This window comes from Fukomys damarensis, unplaced genomic scaffold, assembly GCF_012274545.1.
Source record: "Fukomys damarensis isolate Sample0158 unplaced genomic scaffold, DMR_v1.0_HiC HiC_scaffold_28, whole genome shotgun sequence".
Taxonomy (NCBI): Eukaryota; Metazoa; Chordata; class Mammalia; order Rodentia; family Bathyergidae; genus Fukomys; species Fukomys damarensis.
The window spans coordinates 18,900,582-18,925,651 of NW_022900940.1; the positions used below are offsets into that span (position 1 = coordinate 18,900,582).

Genomic DNA, 25,070 nt, shown 5'->3' on the forward strand with positions numbered 1-25,070 from the left:
ATTATTTGTAGTCAGGGAAATGCAAATTAAATCACCGTGGAATACACCCACCAGAATATCTAAAATTAACAAAAAATTCCAAGTACTGGTGAGGATATGGAACAACTAGAACATGTATGCAGCATAAATTCATTCCGATTTGGAAATTTCCTTGGCAGTGTTTACATATGTATAATTGTTTATCTAACAATGGCCCTCTTAGGTAGGCTCCCAACAGAAACATATGCCTCTGTTTCCTAGATGAATATACAGGGATCTTCGTAATAATTTGATTTGACATGAGCAAAAAGCTCTAAGGCACCTAAATATCTGTCAGTATTGAAATGAATCAATTAATTGTGGCATATTTATGAAATAAAATTCTGAAAAATGAAATAAACTAATTCTTATTTTTGTTCAATGATATGAATACATCATCTTCCATTTAGGTAAAATTCAAAATCAAATGGAACTGATGTATTATATAGGGGTATGTACATAGGAAGTAAATATATATCATAATATTAAGTATTTGAGGGGCCAGGGATTTGTCTTAGTGGTGCCAACACCTGTTTTGCAAGCAGAAGGTCCTGAGTTCGCTTCCTGGTACCCACACCCCAAAATAAGTATTTGACATCAACTCACAATTATCTATTACTTCAAGGAGCTGAATTGAAATTGGCAAGTAATAGGGTTTTTTTTTTGTGTGTGTCTTAATCACTTTCCTTGTTGCTGGGACACAATATTGACAAGCACTAGTTAAAGAAAGAGATGGTTATTTGGGTTCACTGTTTTTAGGGGTTTCAGTCCATAATTGGCTGGCTCCAAGGCAGAAACAGCATGGTGGAAAGGCCTGGGAAGAGAAAACATGATTACCTCATGGCAGCCAGGAAGCAAGATCTACCCTTCCAGGTCAACCCCACCTCCACTTCTTGTCTTGCTTCTAATCAGGCCCCACATCCTAATAGCAAGCAGCTATAGGGCTCCTATGAGCTGATCAGTTCTAAACACATGAAGCTTTAGGGGTGCATCCCAGATCTAAACCACACCAGTAATATTTGCTTTCTTGAATTGAGTGGTAATTACGTGAATTTTTTTGCATTGTCATCATTTGTTCAATTAATTTATGCATTATATACATATTTCTGTTTCTTTTAAAATAAATAATAAGGTAAAGCAACAGTTTCTAATAATCAGCAATTAGCTGTAATAAAATGATTCACAGATATCTGGCACACTCTAGGGATTGTTCCATATTAAATGTAGATGCTTCTGCTGAGCAAATCATGTATAAGCTTATATGAAATTTCTTTTTCTCTTTGTGAATGAAAAATAGAAAATAAAAGATAAGTAAGTTGCATATCTAATGTCATTCACAACTTTTTTTCATAATGAAACTTTCACTGCGCAGTAGTAGGATTGATAGCACTGATTTTGAATGGGGGGAGGGGAGCGCGAGCGAGAGAAAATTTTATTCTATGTACTTGTGTTTGACTGTGAACAAGTTACTTAACCTTTTGGAGCCAGGTTCTTTCTAAAATTAGCATAATATAACATCTCAAATACGTGTTTTGAGGATGAACAAAGTTCATATTTGAAGAGATTGCTCTGTGTTGACATTTAATAAATGATAGCTATTATAATAGTTTTGCTTCTGGTTGGTGCCAGATATCAAACCTGGACAAAACAACAACAACAACAACAACAACAACAACAAACACTGGTCATTATCAGAAATACTGTACCTCCAAATAAAGCCTAATTCAGCTGGCAAGAATCTGATGATGGTACTGTTGTCACTGAATTGTCACAAGGATTAAATGAGATAATGGGAACAGATTCCTGATACCAGATGACACTCCAATTGGGTAATTTAAGAAAAAATTTTAAAAAGGAATTATTTTCAGAAGTGTAAATTGGGAGACTGGAAATGAGGAAATTTTCAGAAGGCTGGGGTTGTAAAGTCGGTGCCAAGGTAGTGCTTGCCAAAAATAGAATGAGGAACACATGGAAATAACACATTAATAAGGTTGTGTCCTCCAGACACAGGACTCGCCTAGCGCACAGTGTCCATGCACGGAGGGGGCAGTGTGTGCACACCCTGACACCTCTTCTGTCTCTTATGAATGAATATACTGCCTGTGGTCCACTTCAATCCTTCAGATTGAAGTGCAAAGACTAAGGAGCCTCTGGGAACACAGAGTCTGGTGAAAACAAAGAGTGGAGTACGTTGCAGAGGCAATTATAAGATGATCATATATTAAGGTCCTGGGCATAGTACTTGCTATACAATGAACTTTCGTTATTATTATATGTGATGTTTGCTATTTGCCTTATTATTTCATGCCACTCCATAGGAGAGAAGGTAACAATTTATGATATTATTCTCCTTCTTCCCTTGCCTTTGGGTGTGGAAGATTCTCAAAATCTATAGCAGACTGTATTGAAGTTGTAACTTCTCTGTGAACTTTTTTGTTGAGGACGAGGAGTGCCTCTTCCATTGTTTTCTAGTCTATCTCAAATGAAATCCTTGGGCACAATGTATCGTGGTTACAGTTTCAGACATCTGCCTCCCTTGTGATCTATAACTTCTTCGAGGTCTGGCTAAGTTAGCATTACTTCTTAGCACTGAGAAAATCTCCTTATCTGTCCTAATGCCAGCATTCCTGAGGGTAGTAGACTTCTTCCTCCACTATCAGGGACCTGACAATGACCGCTATATCAGAGATAGGTGATGAAGGAGGCTTAAGGTCACCCTTGGAGCTCCATCATCATAATTTTGTGCATGTGGTGGAATGGGGTGTTAAGTGGTAATGAAAGTAAATGTTGGAAAAATGTTTCCTAGGTGATTGAGGTCTGTATCTCTATGGTACCATGTGGTACAGCTTCTAACTTGAATTATTGTCGTAGTGCCTAATGCTCCATTATTTCTCTTTACTAAACTGATTCTCTCATATATAGAACATCTTCAGGTATTGGTTTCATTTTTTAAATATACATAAAGAAACTTTTATAAGGTATGTCTTACTTTAAGCCTTTAGTACCTTTTCTATTTCTGTAATACATATTTTTAATGATTTAACTTAAATTATATCATAAAATTGACATTAATTTCCCCTTTACCATGTAATTCAAAGCAAGAGTAATTCAATAGTGATCCTTTCACTACTCAAATTTTCACAATTTCCACGCAGCCTGTTTTTAAAGCATGCATTTAAGAAAACACATTTAAATGATTCTGGCAATGGAAAGAGATACAATGCATAGAAAGCAAGAAAAGTGCATCTTCCCATTTTTATAAATTTTATTATCTATCTACATACCCACTTCCATTTCATACATATAGTCATTAGAAATATAATTAAAATATGCTAACATATACATAGTGATTTCTTTAGTATACTTTATATTTTCTTTTAATAAAAAACTGTTTTATAAGGGCAAAAAATACAATAAATCTTCATTTTTGACTAGTAGCTGGATTATAATGTGTACTCGAACATTTCTGAAAGTCTGAAGGCACGCGATTGATACAGCAAAAACAGACTGATTGCCAATGTAAGCCTAAAATGTCGAGAAAATGTTGTTTGATATTAAATTATCTCCTCATGAAAATACATTACTACTTTAGGGTTATGTCAAAAAAGTTAATTATAATAGTTCCCTGTCGTATTGAGGCTTATTACAATGGAGTCTAGCAGCGAAGGAAAGCAATTTGGGCTCAACTCCCAAAGAAAAACAAGTGGGGATTTCTAGTGAGGAAGAAGGCTGGGGTCAGTGGTGGGATATGAATGAGAGGAAGGGTAAAGAGCAAGGGATTTCGGGATAGTAATGGCGTTGCTGCAGAAGGCAGGCCACGGTTGTAAGACAACAAGTGTGGCGGGTTTTCACCGAACGGATTTATTAAGATTCTTGTTCCCATTTTATATGCTCAGGGAGAGAAGCTCAAGACAGGGACTGATCAGATAGGATTTAGGGAACCTGACTTGTCAGTTGCTATCAGTCAAAGAAACAGAATCTCTCACTCCACTGTAGGGAACAGATCCTTAGTTACTAATAACATTGCTCTTTGTTTCCTCCCTTTCATCTGATAATTCTTCATCTTTTCTGTATTTATTGGGCTGGATATCATTCCGAGAAGTGAAGCTCTGTAAGACAAATGCTATACGTAGGAAGCACAGAGAACAGAAGCAGTTGAGAAATAGTGTGCTCAGAGGTTTAGAGTGTCACATATTTTTTTTACTTCATTTTTAATTTTGTTGGTACAGTTTAGATTTACATAATGATCACATTCAGGATAGGGAATCTGTACCTTTACACATGTATCTTGTTTTCCTTTCTTCCCCATTCCCCTCGCCACCCTTCAACCCTTCTTCCCCTTTCGTATTTAAACATATTTGTATTGAGTCTGATTGTTGCAGACACAAAAGAGAAGAGAGAAGTGGCACCCTCAGCTCAAGCAAAATATTTTTGTGTTAGGTGCCATGTGTGGACGTGTTCTCAAGTTCTAGATGCACACTAAATATTCCAAATCAACAGAGAATTGAGCCAGAATTGGTAGAGAACAGCTTCTCTATAACTATTAAGCTTGAAAAACGTAACCCTCATTTAAGTGCTAATTGTAAAAACATTCCACATACCAAAATAATACTGCAAAACTATAGACAGGACCCGTATTTGGAAGACACAGAAATTTCAGTTACAATGGTTAATTAAAGGTGCCAATATAAATGTTAGATTAGAAAATTCAGTATTAGCATGCTGAAATCAACCTCCAGTATTGGGCTAGATTGATGACCCTCTTGATTTCCTCCCTGCAAGCTTCACAGTGCTAAGGAGTAAGAGATATAAAAATAATGTAGAGTTCTTTTAGGGATTAGGTACTGGTGTTCTTAAACTCAATTAAATTGTCTTTCAGCTAAAACAATAGAAAACATTTACAAATATTTAATATTTCCTGGAATATTCTATTAATTTAACTTTTAAAAAAGTCTTAATGTCAACTTACTAATGACTAGTAATATTGCATACCTTTTGATTGTTATAAAAAGATCACAGATAAATGTTGCAAAGGGTATATATGTGTGTGTATGTGTGTGTGTGTGTGTGTATATATATATAGATATATGGAAATAAAATCACCACCTCATAAAGGTAACCTAATAACCTGCATTCCTGTGATCATTGTATCTTTATTTACAAAAATCAAGATAAGGAAATAGCTGAAATATCCATTGATGGATGAATGGATGAATGGATAAGGCAATGATATACATGTGTTTATGTTTGTACTTATGTATGTATACATGTAATTATGCATAAACATATACACACACAAACATAATTAGGGCTCACATAAAACTGTTGAATGTCTTTAATGTAGAAATAATTTTGTAGATATGAAAGAGGTATTATTTAATCATAAAAAGAGTAATTCATCCGAAAGTCATTATAATTTTAATCCCATATGCAACTAACATTATAAAATCAAAGTTTGTTTTAAGAGTTAAAAGTGTTAAATGACATTTAACTGAATTGAAAGCCAAAAATATATTTTCAAGAGAAGTACAAATGGAAAGAACAAAATACATAAATCTCCATTAGCAGAGTAAGATTTAGGGTTAAGAACCTTGAAAAGCACAAGTTAAAGGTAAATCAAACTATATTTATCATAACACAAGTAAGTTCAACTGTTATTAAGTAAAAGCTCTTAATGGGTCAAAATTCAAATTCAACTATATCCTGAATATTATAAACAGACTTGAAGTAAAGTAGAACAATAAAATAAAAATGTAAGATTCAAATATATGCGCACCCATGTTTATAGCGGAAAATGGTTTTTGGGGGGTTTTTGAGACAGAGTCTCACTCTGTAGTTGAGACTGACCTAGAACTCACTATGTAGCCCAGGCTGGTCTTGAACTCACAGCGATCCTCCTGCCTCAGCCTCCCAAGTGCTGGGATTACAGGCGTGCACCACCATGCCCGGCTCGGAAAAGGTTTTAATAGTTTAAACTTGGAAACAGCCCAAATGTCCATCAGTTCAAGACTGGATAAAGAAGATGTGGTTTATCTATAGAATGGAGTACTACTCCGCCATAAAGAATGATAAATTAGAGTCATTGATAGCTGGATGGATGCATATTGAGGCCACACTCAAGTGAAATAAATAGGATACACCCGTAAATACTGAATAGTTTTTCTGGTGTGAAAAAAAGTGTAACTAAGGTTTAAATTGTATAATTGATAATGTGAAACAGGAAGAAAAGGGCTCAAGGAGTAGGGGAAGTAGGAAGGGTAGGGGAAAGGAAAATAAAAAATACGAGAAAAGAAAAAAAGGAAATAAAGTCTTTGTAAATAGGGAAGGTGGAGGGGGTGAAGGGAGGGCAGGGGTATGGGAGAAAAAATAATCAAGATACATTATCTAAAGGTACAGGATCCCAAAGATGAATGTAATTGTACTGTATACCAAAAAGTACCAATAAACTTAATTTAAAAAATTTAAGATTCAAGCAGATGTGTGTTAGTTATGAATAAAAAAGCACTATGCTATAATATTTCTATAACATTTGATAGAATGTGACAAATACTGTAACTTTCTGGATTGTTGATGTGCTAAATAACTGCATACAATTATTTTTAAAGCATAGTGGAAGTAGGATATTTTAGAAGGCCAATCTATAGCTACAGCTGATGTAACAAAATTCTAAAAGAGAGCCTAAGATTAATTATAAAATATATACCTTCATTTCTCTCTCTCTCTCTCTCTCTCTCTCTCTCACACACACACACACACACACACACACACACACATACATGACTGTGCTGAAGCCACAAGTGAAATGGCTTTTTCTCAAAGATTAAGGGGCCTCAATATGAAAATTGAGCAGAACAGAGCAGACTTAAGAGTTTCGCTGGGAGTTTTCTGTCTAAATTCAGCCACTGATTTAACCACAACTATCAAGCATAGAGTGGAGTCCAGTGTTGATTATGCATCATTCACTTCTTGTCAACTTTGGAAAAACATTACGTTCAGACGGTGGCAAGATTCACTCTAAACAAGAGCTTCTTAAGTGGGGGCATTTTTGTCCTTTAGGGGGATTTTTGGCAAGGTCTGCAGAAACTTTTGGCTGTCAGAACAGGGTGGAATAGGTACAATTGTGACTGGCATCTGGTGAGGAAGGTTCAGAGAAACTGTTCAACATCCCACTGCACAGGATGGGGCACCCAGCCAAGATACAGGGTCTACATGGCAATAGTGCCAAGTCTGAGAAAGGCCCATCTAAACCAATGTGCATTAAGATCTTGGCACAAACTGAATCTAAAAGAGGTAGAAAGGATTTTTGTATAAAGTAGTGGTGCTCAGGAAGAGGCTTACTATGAGTTTTCACTAATTCTGGCACTTTTGAGGGCAGATATCAAGGGACCTATTTATGAAAAATGAATTTTCTCTTTGAAAACTACTCAACATATTCCAAGTGTGAAAGAACTCAAGAAAGTATGAACTTTTCAAATTGAATTTCAGTCAGGTGTACAGAGAAGTCTTAATATATTTATTAGCAGTTGTCGATTACAAATACATTTTTTTTATACTGGGGATTGAACTCAGGACCTTGGTGCATGCAAGGCAGGCATGGTGTCACTGAGCTAAATCCCTAGCACTACAAATGCACTTTTTCAAAACCACTTGTTCATTCATTTATTCAGGATTTATGTTTCAAATGTCTGCTCTGTATACAGCCACATGTTTTGATGATAGAGGTGATTAAGCTACATTTTTTTTTCTCTCAGCTAAGTAAGAATTGAGGGAAATAAGGATGAAAGTGTTGGTTAAATTAGTAAACTAATCTCAAAACTCTTGCCGTGTGATGTCCCACACTACTCTGAGATTCTGCCTGCAAGAAAGTTATCAACAAATGTGGCCACTTCATCTAAGACTTCTAAAAGATTAGCCAAATTAAACCTTTTATTCTGGATATCTTACCCAGTCTATGGTGTTTTGTCATTGACAATAGAAAATAAATGGATATGCATGATGTGAAATTCCAGATTGTCGCAAAACACAAGACATTTTCTACAAAGTAGTGAAGAGTTTACATTAACCCCAAATCAAACACGGGGCATGGAAAAAATCCTTAGAAGTCACTATTTAATATTAGACTCTTATGATTCCCATCACTTATATCTCTGATGGGAATAGTAAAGAGATAAGAAGTTTTTTTTTAAGTAATCATTTTTAAGTTCTTGCTGTTTTTCTTTCCTTTAAAAAATTTAGTATATGTTTAAAGTACATAAAGTTTACATTCATCTTAGTGGGTAGGTACATGTACTTAACGTATCTTAATTTCTTTTATTCCTCTTCCTCTCCCTCCTCCTCTCTCCCTCTGTCTCTAGATCCCTTTCCCCTGTTTTCTTCCTTTATTGCTTTAGTTGGTGTTTGTGGGTAGTTGGCGCATGTGCATGGCTCATCCTAGTTCATTTGACTTCCCTTTCCCTCCCTACTACTTTTCATCTCATGGTCCCCTTTCCATTTGCAAAAGATCTATCTCCCTGTTTTCTTTTATCTATCTTTTATTTTGCTCTGTACTTTATACTTTGGATTTCCAGTGAGAAAGAAACTTTGTGGTATTTAATGTTGTGCATCTGATTTATTTCACTTAACATTATGTTTTCAAGGTGCGTCTTCATACTACAAATGATTCACTACTCTAAGTGTGTCCCTGAAGGGTGAATTGTTTGTATGGTGTATCTGTGGATAAAACTGCCAAATTAATGGGGGCATTAAATCATAAATCTTCTATATGTTATCATATTTTCCAAGTAATAGTTATGAAGAAAATTAAAATTTGTATATTAATTACATTTTCCCTAACAGAAGTATGTATAATAATATGATCTATTATTATATATTATATCTATTTGATTTCAGAGTAATAGCGGTAACGAAGAGGAAGAGATGGATATAAAGATTGTTTCAAACATCAAGTTAATAATTACTGGCAGATGAATGAATGAGTAAATCACAGTGATTAAGCATAGTGATTTTAGATGTTTAAATGGGAACATAACTAAAAACATGAATCATATCACAGGATATAAACATTTTAAGAAAGTTGTGATTTTATTTTATTTAGATAATGATTTGTGATAACACTTACTCAGTGTCCCAATCACTGTTCTAAATGTTATACATGTATGAATGTATTTAAAGGTTTTACATGAGTGTATTTAATTTTTCAACACAATGATAGAAGTGATATAGCCCCATTGCATAGACAAGAAGACAAAAGCATGGAGAGATAATATGTTAAAATACGAACCCAAGTTTATAACACTAGGCAGAAAATATAAATCAATTACAATTTTGGCGCCTTTGCCATTTACCTAGTTATTCATTTTACTCCGTCATTTGAGGGGCCCTAGCATTCATAGAACTCAAAAACTTGAGTGCCGTTCTGCTGTGGAGGCTCAGTTCACTCAACAGAAATGAGGAAAAAAACTTTCCCCTCTATTTCTTGTACCTGTTCTGAAAATCCAATAAACTTGATTCACTTCAGAAAATGAAGAGGGAAACAGAAGGAATGATGAGCGCGTGTCTCAAGATGGCCTCTGCACGTGCTGCAGTCGCTTCCAGTTTACGGGGCCACAGGACAATGGAGTCCGGGTGGGGAGCAATTACTCCGGAGAAGCAGAAAGTGGCCGGGAACTAGCAAAGGTTAGAAAAATAAATGCAGCTATTTATCTCCTGGACTGGGTCAACAGTGCTATCAACTGCAGCAAAGTCATGAAAAGTGGTGAAGGCAAGAGAAGCAGTCATGTGCGCGGTTCAGACCAGGGCCCTGCGATCAGAACTCAGTAAGACAGCAGTGAGGTGCTGGAGCACCATGCTTACAAGGTGGACTGAGTAAGCCCAGTGGCAAAAAGAGAGTCAGGCTACTGGCCTGCTCAGTTGCAAACAGCAAAATTCATCTTTTCAAAAGGAAGTCCACCTACCCAGGTCCATTTCCCTTTGTCCCTGTCAAGTTCAATGCATGGTAACTTCAGTTAGACAAACAGTGTGCACTAAAAGGAAAAAAAAACAAAAAACAAAAAACTACTAGAATTATGTGGTAAACTCAAGAAGCTGTATAAAACTCAAATTTCTATTCACTCCCTTGCTAACAACAACAAAAACAAGCTGAAAAAGGAAACATACAAACAATTTCAGTAAAATGAGCTACCTAATTCTAAGTTTGAATTAATGAATGTAAGTATGAAATGAAATCTTGAATCCTGGCAGACATAGAGCATTCTTCAATGAATACTCTGTTTTTTTAGAAAATAAGATTAGATTATTTTGTAAAGAAACAAATGTGCCATGGATTTTTTTTATTTGAATGTGCAAGCGTAATGGTGTTTGAAATATAGAGGACAGGGGCTGGGGATTTAGCTCAGTGGTTCCACCGCCTGTCTCACAAGTGTGAGGTCCTGAGTTCAATCCCCAGCACCAAAAACAATCAAACAAAAGAAATGAAATATAGAGGACAAAGTGTTTCTTATGTATTCTGTAAAAATCAGATTGAAAGTTTGAATATGGTAAGATATATCTATATTAAGTAAAGAAGAAAAAAACAAATAGAAGAATTGCTCAACCAGCTTAGCAAACTCAGAGCTGAAGGAAAAAATTAAAATAGATGGAAGCATTCGTACAAGAAGTTAAGGGGAAAAATGAGAACCAAGACCTGTCACGCAAAGGTACAAGATCCCAGTGATGAATGTAAATGAACTGTATACCTAAAATGTACCAATAAACTCAATGAGAAAAAAAAAAAGAGCATGAAAGAAAACAAGCTGTTGTAAATGGGGAGGGGAAGAAAGGTTGAAGGGAGGGGAAGGAAATGGAACAGATAGAAGATACGTTATGTACAGGTACAAATTCCCTATGATGCATGTGATCATTATGTATGGCAAATATTTACTAATAAAAACTTTTTAAAATGATTAAAATATATTTTAATAACTCCCCCCCAAAAAAAGTTCAGGAAAAACTAACGGGGATGATTAGAAAGAATGTTGACAAGTGGATGTTTCAGAAATATTTCAGGAATAAAAACTAAAAGAAATATACTTCCTTCATTAGATTGATTCCTAGGTATTTCATGTTTTTGAATGCTACTGTGAAAGGTATTATTTCCCTAATTTCTTTCTTCATGTCCAGGAAGGCTATTTTTTGAACGTTGACTTTATATCCAGCTGTGCTACTGAATTTGGTTGTTAAATCTAGAAGTCACTTGGTGGAGTTTTTGAGGTCTTCTGTGTAGAGTATCATCACCTGCAAATAATAATTTAACTTTTTTCTTTCCTATCTTTACTACTTTTATTTAATTCTCTTGTCTAATTGCTTTGGCTAATATTTTCAGGACTATATTGAACAAGAGTGGTGAGAGTGGACATCCTTGTCTTATTCCTGATTTTACAGTGAAAGCTTTCAGTTTTTCTTCATTAGTATGACATTTCCTATTGGTTTGTCATAGTAGGCTTTTATCAGATTGAGATAAAGATGATCTATTCCAATTTTCTTTAGATCTAATCCCAAAATGGGTATTTGAAAGGAGCAGACACACTTCTCAGATGAAGAAGTAAAAATAGCAAAGAGGAAAATGGATACATATTGAGGATATACTCCTAAATGAAATAAATAAGTCACACATGTGTAAATACCAAATAGTTTCTCTGATGTGAATAAGCTATATTAGTACATAAGACCCTAATGATATAATGAACAATGTGAAATAGGAAGAAAGGGTCTAAAGGGGTAGGGGGAGCGGGAAGGGTACGGGCAAGCTAATAAGGGGAAAAAAAATGAGAAAATGAAAAAGTGGAAATGAAGTGTTTGTAAAGGGGGAGGGGAGGAGGGGTGAAGGGAGGGCAGGGACAAGGGGAAAAAAATGAGAACCAAGACCTGTCATGTAAAGGTACAAGATCCCAATAATGAATGTAACTGTACTGTATACCTAAAATGTACCAATAAACTCAATGAGGAAATAAAAAGCAAAGAAATATATATATAAAGTTCAACATCAGTGGTCATTCAAGAGATGCAAATTAAAAGAACACTGAGATTTCATCTCATTCCATAAAGTATGGTTGTTATCAAGAACTCAACCAATCCTGCAAGAAGATAGGTTAGGTAGAACTCTTTAAGACACTGACATAGGAAAAGATATCATGAACAAAACCTCAGCTGCACAGGAACTAGCACAAAGAATAAACAACTGGGATCTCACCTTATTAAAAAATCTTCTCCACAGAAAGATAAGTCACAAACATGGTGAAGATGAAACACACAAGGTGGGAAAAATTTGTATCAGCTGTTCCTCAGACAAAGGTCTACTATCTAGAATATATAAACATCTTAAAAAAATCAGACCTCCCAAATTTAAAGACTTAATCCAGAAATGGGCATCAGAAATGAACAGACATTCCTCAGGTGAAGAATTAGAAACAGAAAATAAACATATGAAAAAATGTTCAACTTCACTGGTCATTTGAGAGATGCAGATGAAAACAACACTGAGATTCCACCTCACCCCAGAAAGAATGGCTGCTATCATGAAACCAACCAATAACAAATACTGGTGGATCTGTGGGGAAAGAGGAACCCTGCTCCACTGCAAAAGATACAGGTTTCTCATTAAACTTTATTTTAACGGGTTTCAAAATTCTGTGACAGATTTTTGGTAAAGTTGTTTCCATTAAAAAGTGTTTTTAAAAACTAATAACTTAAAACTGCCACACACAAAAAGAAGGCAAATGGTTCACAAAACATCCACCTTTCCTTCTAAAGGCTTTATGATGCATTGTTATCATTAACCAGTCTTTTACTATTAAACTTAAATGGCCAATTTGGAGAAACAGTTTTGAGACTGGTCTTCCACCACTGCTTAAGACTGGGGTGGCAGGTGTTAGGAGTAATATTCATTTAGCCTTCTGAGATTTCTGGGCATACTTGGTGACCTTGCCAGCTCCAGCAGCCTTCTCGTCCACTGTTTTGATGACACCCACAGTAACCATCTATCTCATTGTGAACAGCGAAACAACCCAGAGAAGCTCTTGACACACATGGGCTTGCCTGGAACCATGTAAACAATGGCAACATCACCAGATTTCAGGAATTTGGGGCCATCTTCCAGCTTCTTACAGGACCAGTGATCAATTTTTTTCTTTCAGCTCAGCAAACTTGGAAGTGATGTGAGCTGTGTGGCAGTCCAGTACAGGAGGACAGCCAGCACTGATCCAGCCCTGCTGGCTCAGGATAACCCCCTGAGCAGTGAAACCAGCTGCTTCCATTGGGGGGTCATTCTTGCTGTCACCGGCAACATTGCCATCATGAACATCTTTGACAGACACGTTCTTGACATTGAAGCCCATGGTGTCATCAGGAAGGGCTTCACTCAAAGTCTCATGGTGCACTTCAACAGACTTTATATCAGTTGTGGCATTCACTGGTGCAAAGGTGACCACCATGGCAGATTTGAGAACACCAGTCTCCACTCTGCCCACAGGGACAGTACCAATACTACCAATTTTGTAGATGTCGTGGAGGGTCAGCAGCAAAGGCTTGTCAGTTGGGTGAGTGGGTGGTAGGACAGAATCCAGAGCTTCAAGCAGTGTGTTTCTCCTGGCATTGCCATCTTCATGAGTGCCCTTCCATCCCTGGAACCAAGGCACATTAGCACTTAGCTCCAGCATGTTGTCACCGTTCCAACCAGAAATAGGCACAAAAGCTGCTGTGTCAGGGTTGTAGCCAATTTTCTTAATATAGGTGTTGACTTCCTTAACAATTTCCTCATCTCTCTTCTGGCTGTAGAATGGCTCAGTGGAATCCATTTTGTTAACACCCAGCATGTAAGCCAGAAAGGCCTGCTCTTGGTTCTGCCTGTTCTTGAGATACCAGTTTCGAATTCACCAACACCAGCAGCAACAATCAGGGCAGCATGGTCAGCCTGAGATGTGCCTGTAATCATGTTTTTGATAAAGCTTCTGTATCCTGGAGTATCAATGATAGTCACATAATACTTGCTAGTCTCAAATTTCCACAGGGAGATGTCGCTGGTGATTCCATGCTCACTCTTGACTTTCAGTTTATCCAAGACCCAGGTGTACTTGAAAGAATCCTTCCCATCTCAGCAGCTTCCTTCTCAAATTTTGCAGTGGTTCTTTTGTCGATACTACCACATTTGTAGATCAGATGGCTGGTAGTGGTGGACTTGCCAGAACCCAATTGTCAATGACAATGATATTGATATGAGACTTTTCCTTTCCCATGTTGGCTTTGATTTAGTGGAGGTTTTCACTGTACCCATGCTCTCATGACAAACCCATTATGAAAATAAAACAACTATGATAGGTTTTTGAGGATATATTCAAGCAATCATAAAGGTAAAGGTCTGTAAAATGCCAGGCTGAGGAAAGGACAAATATATAACCTGCAGCAGAATCTGACTTTTGCTCATTATCAAGCGTGTTCCCATTTGTGGTGGGAGGTTAGGAAAATGTGGTTTGCTAACTAATTTTTATCTGTTGTCTTTTTTTTTTGAGTTTGCAAGTTAATATTTTAAATATATAAATGATATCAAAATAAGAATAGTATATCTTGATAGATGGACATCATATGAAATCTGAATTTCAGTGTTCATAAACAAAGTTGTATTGGAAAACAAAAATTCCTAAATATTTACAGGTCATCTGTCACTGCTTTTAGGCAACAGTTGGTAGATTTGAGTAGTGGCGAGAGGGACTGCATGTGACACATGAAGACTACAATGAGAACTACTGACCCTTTTCATAGAAACCTTATGCTTATCTAATTTACCATATACTCACGTGTGGCTCATATCTAGATGTTCCCCCAAAGCCTCATATGCTTGTAGGTAGGAATTTTATGGAGGTGGCTGGATGTAGGATGTGTAGATGTGGATTAAGGGTATGTGAGCATGAATTAAAGGTGTGATAGTTAAATTAGTCCACTGATTACTTTAGCACAGCTCTGGGTATGGATAATGGGAAGCCCCACCCTGAGTGTGGTGGCACCAATCAATGGGCTTGTAGCCTGGAAGGAATAAAAATGGAAAGATGGAAAGCAGATGCCTGCTTCCTGCCTTCCTTGCCATGGACTGTTTCTCTTTTCTCATGTCATCTCGCTTTGGAGCCATCCAAACAGGGACTGAAACTATGAACTGTGAGCTGAAATAAACCTTTCCTCCTTTAACTTGTGGGTGTTGTGTATTTTGTTCCAGTAATGAAACAAATGAGAAAGACCTACTCCAAGTGTTTGGAGATGGGTACATGCAATGCTACAGAGAGAAACAAACCTCCTAAAACTGTGAGAAAAGATGTATATCCCCTAGAAAAGCCAGTTCTTGAGAATTACACTCTGAAACACTAGTATTCTAATACTATTAATTATCCAATTATAATGTTGCTGAGGGAAAATGGTTTCCTGAGGTTTCTTTTATAGTAGACAGAAATAGGAAGCACTAGAGATTTATCATGTGATTCAAAACACACACCAAAAAGGGTTTCATTTCTTTTTCTTTAAATCACTTTTAAGGGTATAAATGTCTTCCTATAGCTATGCACAGTGTTTTTGAAACAGAATGCTTGAGTGCCTTGAGTTTCTAATCAAACCTCAGGTAGAGTTTGTTTCCAATGCTAAGAGAAATGTAGTGGAAGGAAAGTAGGAAGATGTCATCAGGGTCAAGGTGACAGAGCAGAAAATGAGAAGTTGACAGTGAGTAATAAAAGTCTAATGTTCCCATGAATTAAAAGCGAGAGCAGAATTCACAAGTACCAGTAATGTGGAGAGCTTAAATGACTTTACACTACAGCCTCTAGTCCTTAAAATGAAAAGCACAGCATTTTTATAACACTCATTTTTCCTTTCTATACTACTCTGCATTATTGCCTCTAAAAGCCTCTCTATTATTTTCTTCCACCTATTTTTCTCTAAGCTATTTCCTGATTTTAAAATGCAATATGCTTCATGTAGAAAAATTGGAATATGCAGAAGAATCCTTAGAAGTAAATTTAATTTCTCAGACCATATCAACATCAGGATCACCACATTTAATATTATGTTTTGTTTTAGTCAGTACTTTGTTTTTTAACAATGAATATTTATACTTGTTATCATATAAATTTTAATGTCTACCTAATGTTCCAGCAAGTATCTTTTATCATGTTTTCAAAATTATATACTTTTATTAATTTTTTAAGAATCAGAAATAGATACATTTTGAAATTTGAGTCATTTTCCATTGTTGCTTACAAAAAATTAGTAATTATAGGTTAGTATCCTATGGATATTTATAGTCTCTGGGTTTATGTTGCCAGATAATTTTCTAGAATATCTTTTATTTTTATGAAGGATTCAGATATCTCTTTGTGGAACAGAGTAACACTAAAGATCATTGCATTCTAGAACACACAGCTGTGTAGATAGAAGTTAAGTTGGAAGAGGCAGCATTTCTTAGCAAGGCATGAGGTGATTATCAGAAAATATGATTGAATGGTAAATAATTGCAGAATGAAATATTATCCTAGTTTAAGAAATTTACCTTCAATTATAAGTTTTAATTATTTAAATATTATTTAATTAAAATATTATTTAAATAATTAATTATTGTAATTATAAGTTAATTGATATCTTCTTGCATATCAGGATATGATTTGACTAAACCTAACCAAAGCTATTTTAATCTTTAAATGCACATTATATCAAAATTCCAAAAGTTTGGTTAGTAATCTATGATATTTGCAAAACAAACAAAAACAAAAGAAAACAAAAATACCAGCTAAAAAAAGTCAAGTTCCAATATACAGTGCTATCTCATTTCACAGACTTAATTCGCTCTACAGTTTTGGAAAAGATGGCCACGTTTGTGTTTGAGTAGAAAAGAGGGCCATAGTCGTGTTTATCACCCGATTCAGAATTTGTAAGCAACAACAAAATTTTGCCAATCACTGCTGTTTGCAAACCAAATTTTTTGCAAAGAAAATTGTTCAAGAACTGAGGTACCACTGTCTTCCAGTCGTGAGGTATGGAGTATCTAGGTGATATAAAAAAAGCTATTTCCAGTGGTCCTTTAATTTTCTCTTCAGTAGGAAGAAAAATCTTGAACTTGATGAATTGCATAATGAATGCACCACATTATTCATTTCTAAAGAAATACCAGGTTTCCAATACAAAAAACTCTGATTTTGGCTTGTTACAAGTCAAATATGTCACCTCCTTCACAGTATCTAATGAAGTAGAAATTCTTTTCATACAAATTTACCTTAACTAAGAAATTTTGAAGAGCTTTTTGGAAACATATGTTCAAATTCCTCGTTAAAACTTCAATCCCATGTTTTCTTTACCACTGAGAATCTAGGACCCCCAAACAGACATTAGGAAACCCTCTTTTCTCTATATATGATAGGAGGAATGTGGGCATAAGCCTTTACACCCTTTACCAGAACCCTATTACTCACAGAGTAAAGGATGACAATCATCTTCCAAAAGCAAGCACCCTAAAAGCATCCTCCAAGTCCCAACCTTAATATTTGTGATCTGGCTGTACCAAAGCTCCTTATAACTTCTTCCATGTATTTTCCTCTGCCAGCAGCATGCGCCTTTCTCTTGTGTGCCTGCAGTTTCTCCCTTCAGTCTTGACAGCCAAGGCTCTTCTATCCATCCTTCAGAATTCAGGCCACACCTCCACTCTTCAGAAGTCTCCCCTGACCAATCTTCACTGACGAATGGCATTCTCTTCCCAACACACTGCTCTGTGCCTTGTCACACTTTGAAGATATGTTGTATTGTATGTGTCCATGTCTGTCTCCTCTGGTCAGAACAAGTGTTCAGCCCCAAATTTCTGCATTGTGTAATACACCGGGTAAGACAATATCCTAAGTCCTTTTATGAAAATACATAGTAACACATTTGGCATGATGACTTCCACAGAATGTCTTTACTTAAGATAATGGCCTCATCTTATTGCTTTTTAATAATTCCGAACAGATAACTATCAAGCCAAATTCCCTTTTAGTGTTGCTGTTTCAGCAAGACCCAAAGAAAACCTTCTTGGGTCCTAGCCTCACCCAGCTAGGAATGAAAGAAAGAGAGCACTGGCCTCTAGGGGCTGAAAAAAGAATATTGTTTCACAGGCATGCAAACTCAGCAGAAAATGTGGGCGCTGTTCGTGTTCACATGGCTAAAAACATAGGTAAACTCCCCAAATGAAGTTTCCTAGAATTTGAAAGGTGAGACAAGATTTTGTTAGTGGGGATATTGTCTCTCCTTCTTCTATTTATTATGAACTAGGACATTGCTGCTGCTTCTACTTTAGTGAATTAATTCACTAGGAGTGATACATGGAGGACGAGCCAGCGAGTGCCAGTTCCATGGCTCCCTGTAACCAAGCATTGTGTCCCATAGGAATGTCTTCAGTATCCATCCAGAGCTGGAATGGCTTCAGATAAAGAGCCAAGCCAGCTCTCCCTACAGAGGATTATTTTGCAGCTCATGAGCAAATAATGTGGAACCTTTCTAACGGCCCAAATGCAGGAAGGGAAGTCCAGCAAGTCTACTCATTTGGATATGTTATGAAGAAGTCTCTTTAGTGTTTTTCCACAAAGAATAATGTCTAACCCTCTGTTCTTTTGCTTTCTTTCCTTGAATTATTAGGGGTTTTATTTCCAAATCATCTCTTACTATTCAAACAATAGAAAAGAAAAGGAATGAAAGAGCACCTGCCCTGAACAAAACTGGAAAGCAAAATGAGAGTATTTGAGGGAAAAGAAAAATAAAAGATGTCCAGGAAAGGGAAGGTAATATTCACTAAACCTATAAACCCAAGGAGTTCAGTTAGGCTGAATAATTTTAAATCTGTGGAGACACTGTACATGAGACTGTTAACTGTCAGTTGTTCGTGTTGAAGAGAGACAAGGCTTTCCTTTGTTACACTTGCACACATATGCACACATATGCGCACACACACACACACACACACACACACACACACACAGACCCACACACACGGCAGCAGCAGCAATAGCACTGTGATTTTCAGACAAAAACTGCCTGCAGTCTGCCCTGTTGTTGGGGACTTGCTTCATGGTGGAGAATAACCCAAGTGCTTCCCTGAATTTCAGTCTTAGAACTTGGAGACACTCTTTCCACTTATGTATGTATGTATGTATGTATCTATTTTATACAGGGGATCAAATTCAGGACCTTGTTCTTGTGAGGCAGGCGGCAGAACCACTGAGCCACCCCCCCACTTCTTATCATTTTAGACTAATGATCATGATTGTCAAGGATTTTGATTCCCCAAAATGTATACTTCCCCTACTATAAGTAACTGATAATCAGGGGAAATTTAGCCTTGACTCTGGGTGTCTGCATTTCTTTGAATAAGGAGGCTAATCTGAAAAGACAGAGCTACCTTGAGTTCATGTTGGTGAAGAGCTCCACCTCCTGTTCAGTGTGGGAATGTTCCCAGAGCCATTGCCACCAGCTGCTGGAGCAATCAGAATGTAAACCAGTCCATTGTCCCTCTGCAATGCAGATTTTTCTGTTCATTTACTGTTCCTAAAAATGAATGCCATTTACATTTTAGTGAATATTGGTAACTGAGGGAAACATTAAAGAGAATAAGATTTTACATGTTTGACCTACAGTAAAGAAAAAATGTTGCCAGCAATTTTATTGAGATAATTTTACCTTTCCTTAGGAACTTCAATTTTGTGCCTCGGGAAAAGCAACGAGAGACTTTGCTGTCAGCTTTATACGTTAAATGAGTTGGAAGAGCTTGTGTACCGATCCAGCTCAAGTTAGCAAAGCATCATCATTTCCCTGGCTCATAAACTGAACCAGTCCATTCTGCTCAACTCTGTAAAACTTGGCTTATGTTGATTTTAGCCTTACTCTCTCTCAATGCTCTTCCTTTCATTGTAAAAACAGTTTAAATAGGAAGAAAATAAAAGGGAAAGTGTTTATTATAAGCAAAAATACTGAATAGACTTACAATGCTAAACAAATTATATTTTCATTTTCTTGTTTTATTGTCAGAACAACTTTTTCAGCAACAGCCGCAGTAGCTTTTGTTTGATAATCCCTGTTTTATTGGAAAGTCATACTTAATAAAATCAACCAACTTTATAAAAACAGCAGCATGTTATATAATATGAAGGAACATGTGTGACACAGGAAAACCTAAAGAACTGAGTCTTCCTCCTATATCTAAAGTGGCTTTACTGTATCCTTAAGGTTTTAACACCTCTATTGACTTTAGTTTATTGCCCAGGTGAGGAAGGTTTAACCTAAATAAAACCTTTCCTTTCATGCTTGTTATTATGTCATCCACCCAAAAGATTGAGAACGTTAGAGATATATTTAGTAGTATGTTTCTAGGAATGGTTATATTTACTTACATAAGAAAGGTGATATTTTGTATCATTATAAGAAATTCTTACATAGAAACTTTTTACAATGGAATTTCCTGGACTTTTACCCTTTTGACTGACCTTTCTTAGAAGCCGAGCCTAGCTCGTTGATTTCTCACACTACGTGGTGTAACATTAGCCCCAGACAATAATAACAACATTCTAATGTGACTTTGCTAAATAGTTCCCAGATGAGAGAGGCATCACAAAAAGTACCATGTTAACATCATCCGTTTAGATTATACCCAATATCCTGAAATAATTAGTGCACAAATAAATATTTCATATTCAGAACACAATTATTATGAAACATTACTGAAAATTATTTCTTCCATAAAAATATAAATATCCCAATTCAGCATTGTTTTTGAAAACTATCATCATATATCTTATTTCCACATAGATAATAAAGTTTTTTACCCATATAGTCAGGGTCCATTCTTACGTTGATTCCCAAATTTCAACATAGGAGTGTTAGGAGAAACTAGCATTACATATGATATTTTTGATTCTTATAGTACATTTTCAAGAAATGTTTTAAAAATATACATTTTTGATATAAAGTCTGATGTCATTATACAGATAATTTATATTTGCCAAAAGCTAAGTATTTAAAGATTAGTGTTTCCGGGAAGAGTTAATGTGACAATGCTGGGTGTAGTGGCACACACCCGTTATCCCAGCACTTTGGGAGGCTGAGGGAGAAGCATCACTATGAGTTGGAGGCCAGCCTGGGCTACCTGGGCTACATAGTGAGACCCTGTCTCAAAAAAACAAAACAAACAAAAAACAAAAAAAGTTACAATAAAGACTTTTTTTTTTCATGCTATGGGGCTGTGGCACTAGGATCTTGTACCTTTATATGATGTGTCTTGGTTCTTATTTTTTCCTACCCTCTCTTCACCCCATTCACCCTTCCCTATTTACAAAGACTTTGTTTCCAGCAAATGTAAAAAAAAAATGTATATATTGTACTCAGGGTTTTATAGGATTATTTTATGATAAGTACCCCAAAAATCAAATGCAAAGGAGTGCAAGAGATTAACCGCACACTAGGGGCCCAAAGAATCCATCTGAGGGCCTGGATCCCAGCAGTGTCCCCCACAAGTCCAGCTAAAGGTTTAGAGTCCAAGGTGGTGTCCTTCTGAATTCCAGCCCAAGGCTTGGAGCCCACAGCAATGTCTCACGCTTGTCCAGATTGAGGATCTGCACCTGGAAAACCCAGACGCCAGTGGTGGAAGGCAGGAAACCTATGCAGTGGAGATGAAGGATTTGTGCCACCAAGTTGAGGGATCCACACTGGAGCCAGGAAGTGAAACGGTGAAGATCAGAGCTCCCCTGGTGAAAACAGCAGCTATTCCCAGTGATAGTGAGGCCCCAAGCTCCTCCTCTGAGGAGAACAGCGTAGTTTGCCTCAGAAAAACCACTGGCAGCAAGCTTCTCCTAGAAAATCAACAAGCCATGATCTTCCCCTCCAGTTCTCTTTTTTTGGCAACTGGTAACAATCCTCAGGTGGATCCTCCATGCCCAGCCCACACTAATTCAGTTCAGCTGGGTGTTACAAATTGACCATTAGTTAATCCACTACCATACAAAATGCTTAGTTGTGTGGCATAAATTCTACAAAATTATTGTGGTTTACAGTAATCGAAGGTAGTATGATTATAAACATCTATTTCTGTTTTATGTTTTCTTGAGTTTCTTTAGGGAACACATTACTTAAATCAGAAAAAAGGACAAATCATATAAAAATAAATAAGGTATGTAAAAACCTGATGGGCTGGAATGCATTAATCAATTGTATTGTCATTTTCTCCAGCTCCCTTCCTGCTCTGGGCTATTGTTTGTTCACCATGGGATCATCAGTTTATGGTTAGGGTGCCTGAACAGTTAAGGATGCTGCCTCACAGAGCTCCTGGTGTTACGCACTGCACACACTGCACACATTGAATGTAAAAGCGTCATAGACAGAGATCCACTCTCAGCCACTGACCTCACATTTATACCCCTGTTCTAGTTTTTGTTATGCTTTCTTACCTTTTGTTAAACATTTGCATCTAGCAGTAGAGCTTATATTCCGGTAAATTGTTTTTCCTTCTCCCTCCAGCCCATTCCAGTGTATCTCTGCGTCTTTATATCCTTTCTTCCCAAAATGACAATCAGTACCTCCAACACAAACTCTTAACAGAACACTTCAGATAGTAATCTCTCATCTTCAATTTGACTTTAGTTCTTTGAAAAAATTCCCACATTAGAATTTCTTGCATTACTGTGTTTAGCTTATTCATTAGAAATATCATGTTGTCATTCTATCTATCAAAGCCATGACAGTTAATAAAATCCTGCAAATAAAATGTCAGAGTACCCCGTTGAGGAACAAGTTATACATTTATTTATTTATTTATTTATTTATAAAAATTGAGTTTATTGGTACATTTTAGGTATACAGTACAGTTACATTATTATTGGGACATTGTACATTTACATAATTGATTATTCCTTAGAGGTTTATGGATTTGACCTAATTTCTAAGACTATGTGACAGAATATTCAGTTGAGTCTAACTTTTTTGTTTGTTTGTTTGTTTTGGTACCAGGGGTCGAACTCGGGACCTTGTGCTTACGAGGCAGACGACAGCACCACTGAGCTAAATCCCTGGCCCCTAACTTTTATTTTTGTTTGTTAACTTACTATCAAGAGATCCTATCCTAGTATGAGAAGCCATAGGCAAGTTTGAAGTTTGACATTTTAAATAAAAACAAAATCTATTTTCTATTTCTCAAAGTAGCAAGAACATCCTTTCTTTCGGAAAGGTCAGTTTGTAAAATATTCTGTTAACTTGCCAGTTGTTTGACTATCTAAAAAGGAAAAGTTATTTAGAAATAGTTATGCCACATAGGTGCAGAATAAGAAAAAAATCACTTTCCTGAACATTCTCCTAGAGAGGAAGAATAAAGGGAAAAATAAAAGATCAGAAAATGTTAAAGAAGCTATTGACTTTCATATGACATCTGATCTGACAGTTTTTTAAAGAGGCATTTCTATTCTTACTAAGAGAAAACAAAATAGAAAGAACAACTATTTAAAATAATTGCTATTGATGTCAAGAAATAAACTAGCATCTCTGCAAATGTACTTTACATATACAATTAATTTAACATTCGAGGTAGCTCCAGGAGGTCAGTAAGGCAAACAAAATCTTTTAAAATAAATCTCTGGTTTTTATTCACATTTTCCTACACATGTACTATATATATGTGCTTAGGTACTTAGTACTGAGCACGAATCATTGCCACCTTGGTTGCTCTTGACCAAGGATATATTTATCAGACATTTATCAGGAGGAGTCTGAATACAACTTAATTCCAATTTGAGCAGATGGAAAACTTTCGAATGCCAGCCTTTGATCAGTGAGCAGAGTGGGAACCAAGAGCTGGTTGAAAGATAAGCCAGAGGAGCAATTTTCTGCAGGCTCCTTCACAGGAGCACAAAAACACCACAAGTATCAACTTAGGCTGCTATATAGATATCTTAAGTAACTTCAGTTCTGCTGATGTAAACAGAACCTTACATGTGAATTAAAAAGAAGAAGAAAAATCTTAGGTAGCAACAGCTAGCTTTTGGGAAGAGTTTTACATTCGTGTGGTTCCACCACTGCAACCAGCCCTTGACTATCTCCTAAATTCAATATTCATTATTCACTGACATCCTAAGACCACTTGGGTCACTACATGCTACAGTAATGTTTTCTGGGGAAAAATAATTTATGGTAACATTTACATTTTACAGTTTTTCATATGAGTTCCAAAATGACATCTGCTTTAAAAAATCATTAAGAAAAAGAATAATGTTCTTAGACTGTGAAAGCTAGAAAAAAACTTTAAAACATTTCAAACATAATTTTTGCAATTATATTCATATAAATTAATTCATTTTTATTATAAATGAATAACACCATCCCGACACAATAGGGAAAAATTTAAATGAAAGACAAAGCAAATATGTTAAAATTGCTTTATGCCTGATTTCATGGGTATATGTAGCAATATCCCACAATAAATACATTCATTGTGCACTGCAAACAAATGGTAATAAAATATTTTAAAAATTACTAATTTTAATAAAAACAGAAGACCTACAAAAAAAGACCTAAAAAAAGAGACCTACAAATTTTGTCAATATAATGTCTATTGTAATAACACCTTCACATAAATGCTAAACAAATATCCAAAAAGTATTTTTAGTAGTGAGTTTCAAACTATTAACTTGTATGAATTGTCCTCATTGCCATATGCTCCATATATGAAAAATAACTTGGTCTCTGATCAGTGCAATATGTTGCTTATCCATCAATGAACCATTCATGGAACCCATCATCCAGAAAAATGATATCACATGCAATCATTCTATTGAATTACACTGAAGTTCAAAGTCATATATGGGAGGGCCAGGGATTTAACTCAGTAGTGTCATTGCCTGCCTCCTAAACCCAAGGTCCCAAGTTTGATCCCCGGTGCCCCCCCAAATTATATATATGGGAATATTGGATAAGAGAGCTAAGAGGAGAACTTTCAGTTGTGGAGAGTTTCTGTGAGATCAGTTTTGGATCAATTTCCATAGAAA

General features: G+C 36.2%; 1 pseudogene; it reads right to left on the reverse strand.

Moving 5' to 3' along the window:
- Positions 1–12,765: 12,765 nt before the first annotated feature.
- Positions 12,766–15,010, reverse strand: LOC104865899 (annotated as a pseudogene).
- Between the last annotated feature and the right edge of the window lie 10,060 nt (positions 15,011–25,070).